The sequence below is a fragment of the Panthera pardus genome, unplaced genomic scaffold (assembly GCF_024362965.1).
Source record: "Panthera pardus isolate Hobbes unplaced genomic scaffold, ASM2436296v1 HiC_scaffold_2, whole genome shotgun sequence".
In the NCBI taxonomy this organism is placed as follows: Eukaryota; Metazoa; Chordata; class Mammalia; order Carnivora; family Felidae; genus Panthera; species Panthera pardus.
Genome location: NW_026526765.1, coordinates 61,593,671 through 61,602,505, shown reverse-complemented (window position 1 = coordinate 61,602,505; position 8,835 = coordinate 61,593,671).

Sequence of the window (8,835 nt, the reverse complement as noted above, 5' to 3'; positions counted from 1 at the left end):
TCTTTGAGTTTCGGGGACACTCGATCTAAGAAAGGCCCAGAGCTTGTCCTCAGGGTCCAGAACGCACTGACCTCAAAGTCAGGAAGCCTGTGCTTGGTGCCCTGCTCTGTCACCTACTAGCTGTATATATGGGACACTAGCACTTTACTTCTGAGAGTCTCGGTTTCCTCAAAGAGAGAACAATCCAGTTGCCTCCCGAGGCTCTTGTGAAGTTCAGACGACATCATGCATGTCAAAGGGCTTTCCTGAACTATGAGGCATCGTTCAGATGTGAGTGCTTTATCAGCAGCACTGGCTTAGCCTCAGGAGAGAAGTGGCAGCAGAAACCTGGACTCTACATTTCAGGCCAAAAATTCAATAGTTTTCCACCTTGCCACTGGGCACCCTTAGTGCGCCAGCCCCCTGCTGTGTGCTGTATGAACGCTTGTGGTCTATAAACAAGTAAGTTCAATGTCATGTGTTGAGTGAGGAGAGGGTGTGGGTCTGGATGCTGCAGGAGCCCCAAGGAGAGGGAACCCTGGTCTGGTGCAACAGGAACCCTGAGGAGAGAGGCAGGTAGCCCAGCACGAGGGGTTCGAGAATGGCTAATGTGTGAAGGAAGCAGGTTCCAGGCACAAGGAACAGCCTGAGCAGATGTGAAGGAGAGGAGTTTCAGAGTGCGTGCAGGAAACTCCGAGTGTTTCTATGTCATGGTACGTAACTTTTGAAGTAAGAACATGATAGAAGGCAAGGTAGATGGGGGCCAGATCATGAAAGGCCTCCAATGCTGTGTTCGTGTGGCGTCCTTTTGTTGTAAGAAGCAACCAGATGAAGGTAAGATAAAAGAACAAAAAGGAAGGATTTGTTGAAGGATCCCAGGAGAGTTCAGAGAATTGAGGGCAGCAGTACAGAAAAACTAGATTTGACAGTTTCTGGTCTCTGTCTCTCACTCTTTCCTACCTTCAGTTACCATCTTTCCTGTCACACGTGGCCAACATGACAAGGAACATGGTCATCAACAGCCAGAGTCACATCTATCTATCTATCTATCTATCTATCTATCTATCTATCTATCAGGGAGAGAGAGAGAGAAAGCACAAGCAGGGGAGGGGCAGAAGGGGAGGGAGAGAGAGAGAATCTTAAGCAGGCTCCATGCTCAGCGTCAAGCCCATTGGAGTGCTTGAGTTCATGACCATGAGATCATGACCTGAGCTGAAATCAAGAGTCGGAGTCTTAACTGACTGAGCCACCCAGGTGCCCCTGGAGTCACATCTTTCTAAGTCTGTCCTCCAAATTGAAGAATCTTGCCTCCCAGTTCCAGGAGAAAAATTCCAGGAGAGGTCTCTGATTGGTTGTGTTTGGATCATATGCCAGTTTTTGGACCAATCGCTGTAGCCAAGGGGATAGGACGTTGGGATTGGCTCTGTGTGGTCATGTGCCTGTCCTTGCATTCACTTTATTCCCAGACAGAAGCAAGAGGAAGAGGTGCTGGGAAGGCAATGGTAATAAATACAGTTGATCCCCATTATTCAAAGATTCCATATTTTCAAGTTTGCTTACTAAAATTTATTTGTAATCCCCAAACCAGTACTCATAGTACTTTTGTGGTCGTTGATGGATGCGTGGAGAGCAAAGAAAAATTTATGTCACCTGATGCACACATTCCTAGCTGAGGACAAACAAGGTGATGCTTGCCCTCCTGTTTCAGCTCTCAAACTGCAACCAAGTGTCCTTGTCATGGTCTATTTAATGCCATGTTTTCCCCTTTTTTGTGTGTGTGCTTTTTCATGGTGATTTCACCATTTAAAATGGCTTCCAAGCATAGCGCTGAAGTGCTGTCTAGCGATCCTAAGCTCATGAAAGATATGTTGTGCCTTATGGAGAAAACATGTGTGTTAGATAAGTTTCATGGACGCATGAGTTGTAGTCCTATTGGCAGTGAGTTCACTGTTAATGAATCACCAGGATATATTAATATATAATGTAAAAATTAAACCAAAACATACACACAACAAGGTTACATATTATCGGTTGACAAAAATGTTGTGATCAGAGGCTCACAGGACTCTAAATGCATTTCCCCTAAGAGGAATAGTTCAGTATTCACTAATACAGTGTTGGCAGTGACTTTATAGAACTTGGCTACTTTGAATAACAAGAATGGACTGTTGTATGTAAAATGTTCTATGTAAAAGAGCTTACACTTTATTCTGGAAGAAACAGGGAACCACTGAAGGACTTTTTTTTTTTTTAACAGTAGAGAGACACATATGATTTGTGTTTGAGAAATTCCCTCTGGCTACTGGGTGGAGAGAGGATTGGAGGAGCCAAGACTGAAGACAGGAAGAACAGTTAGAAGGTGGTATTGACCCTAAGTGAGAGATAATGAGGCCCAACGCAGGAAGTGGTGCTGGGGATACAGAGAAGGGGATGAATTTGAGAGTGGTATTTAATAGGCAAAGTTAGCAAGGATGGGAACTCACTGATGAAGGCAGCAGGGAAGGAGAACCCCACACTTCTCAGTGCTTTAAAAATACCTACATCTGAATTTTATTTTCAAATTAAAGAAATGTCTCACTGGTCTGAGCCATGTGTTTCCTTCCACGAGAGGTGGTGGGGACCCTCAGCCTTCGGAGGGGGGCAGAGCAGCTGTAAGGGCTGGTGTTTGGGGACAGGCACACTTTCTCCCAGCGCCCTCTCTGTAAACTGCACGCAGGAGCAGCTGTGTTTTCTCTGCCTCCTTACATCATCGCCAGTCATAAAAACCCTACCGGGGGGAATTGTGCTGGCGATCTGGGCTGTGATGTATGAGACAAAGGAGTCCAGGGGCCGGTTTCAGAGTTTGTACAGTTAAGATTCCTGCTGGTTGGGAGAGAAGGCAGGTTGGACCTGGCACGTGTTACGTTTGACGATCGTCTACGGTCACTCTCCAGGTCAATAATTTCCTGGCTTTAAGCAGCTCTGGCTGATTAGTTCAACCCTCGTCTTTTTTTTTTTTTTTTTTTTTTTAAGGATTGTTCTGAACTTTATTTTTTTTAGACATCACCATTTTTAAAAAAATTTTTAATGTTTATTTATTTTTGAGAGAGAGAGAGAGACAGAGAGAGAGAGAGTGGGTGGGGGAGGGTCAGAGACAGGAAGACACAGAATCTGAAGCAAGCTCCAGGCTCTGAGCTGTCTGCACAGAGCCTGATGCGGGGCTCGAACCCTTGACCCGTGGGATCATGATCTGAGCCGAAGTCTGATGTTCAACTGACTGAGCTGCCTAGGCATCCCAACCCTGGCCTTTAATACAGCTGGTGCACCCCAGCAAGGTGCTGCAGCTGGGCTGGAGCACCTCCCTGGCCCTCCCCACTCTCCTCCAGTGGATCTCCAGGTCTCTGGCTCCTTGATTACAGATGACCTGTTTTCCTTGCCTTTAGAGTTCTGCTTCAGCACTTTCCTCTGGCTGACCCATTGTAACACCTCCCTTGGGGCGCACTGTAGACTTGTGTCTACATATCTTGGCTCTCTCCCTATGGAATAGGGTGTGTAAGAACCTAGTCCTGCTCCTGCACACTCCGGACGTTTGTGTGGCCCTGCTCTGCCAGTAGGCAAGGATCTGAGCTAAATACCTATCCTTGTTTTAGGAGGAAATGTCCATCTGTTGAATTGGATCCTACCAGGCGCTCGTGCAGGACATATAAGTGTAAAAAATAAATCTTTCAGTATATGTCCTATATTAACACTAACTCACATTGTAGAGTGTTCACCATGTACCAAGCACTGTGCTGAAGGCATTTACTTGATTTACCTATTCTAATCCCCATGACCACCTTATTGGGTAGTTTCCCATCCCTTCTCCATTTTATTGCTGAGAAAATGAGGCATAGAGAGGTCCAGGAAGGTGTCCTAAGTCCTGTTGCTTGTGAGGATGTCAATCCAGGGTGGTTGATTCTAAAGCTTTTACTCTTTACTGATACACTGATATCATTGCTGATGAACACCTTCCAGGAACCGCATGCTTGCTAAGTGGGCCTCGCTGGCCAGCGTCTGACCCCGTCAGGGTGCAAGAAAATCCAATGAGTCAGAGCTCAGCAATTCCCCAGGGCTGTGCCCATCACACGCCTGGAAATGTGGATTCTTCAGCTTTCAGGATTTAGGAACTCATCTGGAGTGCTGAGGTACCACCCCCAGCACACACGCTTTTTATATTATTTTATTCCGGGCATTTTCCTTTACACAAGTAACACATGACTTTATTCTCATTGTGAACATTTCAAGAATATTCCAAAGAGAATGTGAAAGTTCGTTCTTACCTCTCTTTCTTCCCCTTTTCCTCTGCTGGGTGGCCACGATTAATAGTTTACCACCCCTTCTCCCTGTCCACTTTCTATGCGTTTTCTGGCGTATGTGGGGTCTTTGCGCCCCCCACCCCCTTTTGAATACACGGGATCAGCTTAACCACACTGTTGTGCAACTTGTTTTTTTTTTTTTTTTTTTCACTTACTATATCTTAGAGGCCTTTCCATGACAGTCCCTGTCATTTTCCCTGATTCATTTCAATGGGTATGTAGTACTCCATATTGTGGATTTACCATAATTTATTTAACCTACTTGACCAGGCACTTTTAAGCAATGCAGATCATTCGAGAAAGTAAACGATCCATGGTTACTGGGTGGTAAGAAAATAAATAACGAAGACTAACGTGGGAGACAGTTGTCAAAAGTGGAATGTTAATTAGGGTATAGGGAGAGATAAGGGGTCGGGCTAGAACCCCCGTCCCCTACCAGCTTTGACCCAGAACATCACCTGCCTGCTTCTGTCTTCTCCACTCAGCTCCCCACCTGGCTGCGGGCTCTGCAATCTTCCCTGATATTAACCTTTCCCACAGAGTGATGTCATGCTCCTTCTCCATCTGGTCCTTTCAGTCCTCTCTGACCATGGAACCCCCACATGACCACGTGACCCCTTCCTGCTGCCATCCAAAGGAGGTTCGGACACAGGATGCCTGAGTTCCAGGACTATCTTGGCACCATCCAAAGCCACGGGGACAGCCGCTGGTTAAAACTTGCTGGCTAAAAGGCACCAGAAAGGCCGCCTGTAGCAACTCAGATTCCACCTAGGCATCTCCCCCAGTTTTACTCAGTAAAACCCAAACACCCATTTTTGTTGAGACTTTGACGAGCCCTTGAAGCCACCAAGGGCCCGGCTTGCCTGGGCACGAGTCTGAAATATGTCAGGCAGGTGTTTCCAAAGAACTTATGCTACAGGAAAATATATCCTGATGTAATCTGACTAATTTGGCTTTTGCCTCACTTTCAGGAGAACTAGCTATTTGTAATGGAAACAGTTCTCGGGCCACTTCAGACGGGGCTTTGTAATGTGAGCTGGTTAAACCCTGCAGGTGCTACGGAGGCCCCTGTTTTCATTTTACATCTCAAGTTTGTTTACTTTAATGTATTTCTCTGGGAGGGGGGAAAAAAGTGACCCGGGAGGGGTTTCACAAGTCATTTTTCATTTCGAAAAAAGAAATGGTTTTGTATTAAGAAAATTAGCGTCGAGCGGGCCCCCGGAGTCCTGCTGGCGACAGGAAGCACACATGGCCTAGGAGGATATGTTTCCTGAGACTAATTCCCCAAAGATGTGTGTTCAGGAGCCGACATACCTGGGGCCCTTGGCAGGGGCATCAATTAGAAAGCGGGAAGCCGTGTTTCCCTTGCTAATTCTTGGCTACCGAATAGGGGTTACTGAAAGCTCCTTCTTCCCCCCTCAGAGTTAGGTGGTTTTGAAAATTGTAAAATTATGAATTCCACCTTGTTTTCAATCAAGAGGGGGGAAATGGCTTCCAGGGTGCAAAGCCCGTGTGATGGGTGGAGAGGGCCATACTTCTAGAGCACCCAGCACCAGCCATCAGTACCGGCCCTTTCGCAGGTGAGGGTGCCCCCAAACAAGAGGTCGGTGGGGGTGGGGGTGTCAGGGTTGCTGCAGGCCCCGCCCCAGGGCAGGGATTCCAGCTAGAGAAGAGAGGAGGGAAATGAGAGAAACCCTGTCAGTTTCCGAACATTACTTCATGCCGGTTGAGGGCAACAGATAGCTATCATTAGCCCAGAAAATACGAGGTGTTTGTCACCTATGGCTCTCCTGTGCCCTGGAGACGGGGTTCGTTGAAACTTGTACCCCAATTCCCTGCCCTTGATGGGAAAGCTGAGTGCGTGTTCCCCCATATGGCATTCCCTGTGAAGAATGTTTTCACACTTCCCGCTCCCTCCTGGACCCTGTGTTTGCATGGGCTGCCTTGAGACTGGGCCATGTCCGTCTGTGCAGGGAGTTTGACCCCTTCTCTGGTTTTACCTAGAAAATCTGCCCCTAGAAAATCAGGCATGTCATGAATTTGGCAATGTTACTGACCCTTGGTGAGGGTATAAGGAGTGGGTGCTTTTAGAGCACACAGCCTTCCGCCATCTTGTGTGTCTATCTGGGTTTTTTTTCTTCCCTCCCTCTGTCTTCTTCCCTCTCTGGAGAAATAAACAAAGTTATCGTCTTTCCTCCTAGAGAAGAGCCCCTTTCTCACATACTCAGGTGCCATGATTGGCTCACACCCCTGCTCAAATACTTTTCCTCTCCTAAGGAGAACTCTGGTGAATTAAATGTTCAACTCAAGCATAAAAGTACCCATAGGCACCTCACAGAGCATTTAAAGTAGTGTTACATGCCCTCCCGCACGTTCTCACTCTCTCTCTTTCTCAAAATAAATAAGAAAACTTAAAAAAAAAAAAAAAAAAAAAGAGGCACCTGGGTGGCTCAGTCTATTAAGCGTCTGACTCTTAATCTCAGCTCAGGTCATGATCTTGCGGTTTGTGAGTTCCAGCCCCACATTGGGCTCTGCACTGGCAGTGTGGAGCCTGCTTGGTATTCTATATTTCCCTCTCTCTGCCCCTCCTGCACGTCCTCTCTCTCTCTCTCTCTCTCTCTCTCTCAAAATAAATAAATAAACTTAAAAAAAACCCCCCACACAAAACGGGGCACCTGGGTGGCTCAGTTGGTTAAGTGTCCAACTTCAGCTCAGGTCACCATCTATGGTTCATGAGTTTGAGCCCCATATAGGGCTCTCTGCTGACAGCTTGGAACCTGGAGCCTCCTTCAGATTCTGTGTCTCCTTCTCTGCCCCTCACCTGCTCATTCTCTCTCTCTCTCTCTCTCTCTCTCTCTCTCTCTCTCTCTCTCTCTCTCAAAAATACACATTAAAAAAACCCCAAAGATGAAAACCCAAAAACCCTCAAAAATCCCAAAGACAAAACCAAAACAAGCGTTTTATATATATGGATCCATGGAGTCATATGTGATCCTAGCCAATTCAAACCGAAAAAGGCTTTGGAGACCCACTAATCTAAACCTTCATTTTACAGGTTAGGAAACAGATACCCGAAAAGGGGAAGGGACTTACCCAGGGTCACCATGAAGTAGTGGGGAAGCTGAGCTAAGAACCTGGACTTCCTGACTCCTGTCCCAGTGCTCTTTGCTCTAGGCCATGTATCTTTAGCCACCTCCTTGCCCCATTTTTTAAAGGCTGCTCTCAGGAAGGTATTTGAGTGCATACCAGCACACTCCATGATAAATCTTGTTGCTACTTTCTATTACATCTCTTTCAAATTCATCCTTCCCTCTCCTTTCCCATCTGGTAGGGGGAAGGATGGAGGGGAGACAGAATAAAACAGTTTGATCTGAATTCATTGTACCTTGAGATGTGATAACTATTTGCTGGATAAAGTCAAGTTAATGAAGAACGACTTTGAAGATTATAATGCTCAATATTTGGGAGGCTTTGGTTGGATCACAACTCCTGTGCAACGCTGGTGGGAACTGATACAATGTTACCCAAAAGTAATTTGGTGATATGTATCATGAATTTTAATAATATCATCTGTTATGTTTTGCTAAACTTTTAAACCGAATGATAATATGATACAGTTTCCATGCATGAGCCTTAAGTGAAGAGCTTGATGAATTTTTATTTTTATTTAAAAATTTTAAAATGTTTTTATTTATTTTTGAGACAGAGAGAAACAGAGCATGAGCAGGGGAGGGGCAGAGAGAGAGGGAGACACCAAATCCAAAGCAGGCTCCGGGCTCCGAGCTGTCAGCACAGAGCCCGACGCGGGGCTCGAACCCATGGACTGTGAGATCATGACCTGAGCTGAAGTCGGACGCTTAACTGACTGAGCTACCCAGGTGCCCCAAGCTTGATGAATTTTTAAAAGTGAATTCACATGGGTGTCCACCATTCAGATAAAATATTACCAGCCCTCCAAAAGTCTCTCTTGTACTGTCTCCTGATCATTACTCTCCAAAAGTAACCAATATCCTGGCTTATAGCACTATAGACTAATTGTGCCCAATTCTGCATTTCGTATAAATGGGATCATAGATAAGAATTGTGCTCTTTCTTGTCTGACTTTTAGTCACATTATATCTTTGAGACTTATCCATGGTCTTGTATATACTGATTTGCTTTCTTTTTCACTGCTGGATAGTATTCCATTCCATTCCAAATATAATGGAATACTATTTATTCCATTCCATTCCATTCCATTCCATTCCATTCCATTCCATTCCATTCCATTCCATTCCATTCCAAGTATAAATGGAATACTACTTATTTATCCACTCTGCTATTGACTGTTGAATGGTTTCTAGTTCCTAAGTGTCAAAAATAATGTTGTGTGGTATCTTTGGACATGACTTTTCAATACACACACACAGATACACACATATACATATATCCATTTCCAAGAGCATACTCTACATTTGTAGTAGAATTCTTGGTTCATAAAACATATGTATGTTCAGCTGTAAGAGGTACTGCTAACAGTTCT